This window comes from Papaver somniferum, unplaced genomic scaffold (genome assembly GCF_003573695.1).
Source record: "Papaver somniferum cultivar HN1 unplaced genomic scaffold, ASM357369v1 unplaced-scaffold_166, whole genome shotgun sequence".
Lineage (NCBI taxonomy): Eukaryota > Viridiplantae > Streptophyta > Magnoliopsida > Ranunculales > Papaveraceae > Papaver > Papaver somniferum.
Window position 1 is genome coordinate 7,265 of NW_020626152.1, and position 1,224 is coordinate 8,488.

The window sequence follows — 1,224 nt, forward strand, 5'->3', positions numbered from 1 at the left end:
TTTTGGTTTTGTCTTTATATTTGATTCAAGATAGAAGAAATTTGTTTGGATTTGGATTAGTTCTTCTTGGTCTTTCATCCTTCTTCTATTGTGAAATTTTCCTAATTTCATATTTTCTTGAATCAACGTACATAGAAATGCAATTTTTACTAGACGTAAAGCCTTAGAACATATTATTTGTGATTACAATACATTTGTCAAACTTTTTATGTTAAAGATGAGTTTATCTAGTTTACAATTTAGTCTCAGAAATCAATTTCGGACTTATAACGAAGTGTGTAGACTTTTTTGAGTTAACGTATATAAAATTCAACAATTTTTGAACTCTTTCTTTTTGTGTTGGCTTTGTCTTTCTATTTGATTCAAGATAGATGAAATTTTTAAGGATTTGGATTAGTTCTTTATGGTCATTTATCCTTCTTCTATTGTGAAATTTGACTTCCTTCATATTTTCTTGAATCATTGTACATAGAAATGCAATTTTTACTAGACGTACTGCCTTAGAACATATTAATTGTGATTTCAATACATTTTTCAAACTTTTTCTGTTAAAGATGAGTTTATCTAGTTTACGATTTAGTCTCAGATATTAATTTCCGACTTATAACGAAGTGTGTAGACTTTTTTCAGTTAACGTATATAAAATTCAAAATTTTTATGAACTCTTTCTTTTTGTGTTGGCTTTGTCTTTCTTATTGATTCAAGATAGATGAAATTTGTTAGGATTTGGATTAGTTCTGAATGGTCTTTCATCTTTCTTCTATTGTGAAATTTGACTTCCTTCATATTTTCTTGAACCAACGTACATAGAAATGCAATTTTTACTAGAGGTATTGCCTTAGAACATAATTAATCGTAATTGCAATACATTTTTCAAACTTTTTGTGTTAAAGATGAGTTTATCTAGTTTACAATTTAGTCTCAGAAATCAAGTTCCGACTTATAACGAAGTGTGTAGACTTTTTGAGTTTTTTTTTTGTTAAGTCCAAAGTTTATTATAACAAAAAAACGTAATTACAAGAATTACAAAATTGGAGCACAAAACTCCCTACCCTCATAAACCAAAGGGGTCTAAATAACTTCTAAGAAATAACTAAAGTAATAACCTCAAACTATAAAATTAAAAGAAGCTACCTATATCTATAGCCAACCCCTTTCAATTTACTTTTGCTGCTACCAACTCTATACGATTTGCTTTTGGAAAAATTTCAGCCATAATATCCG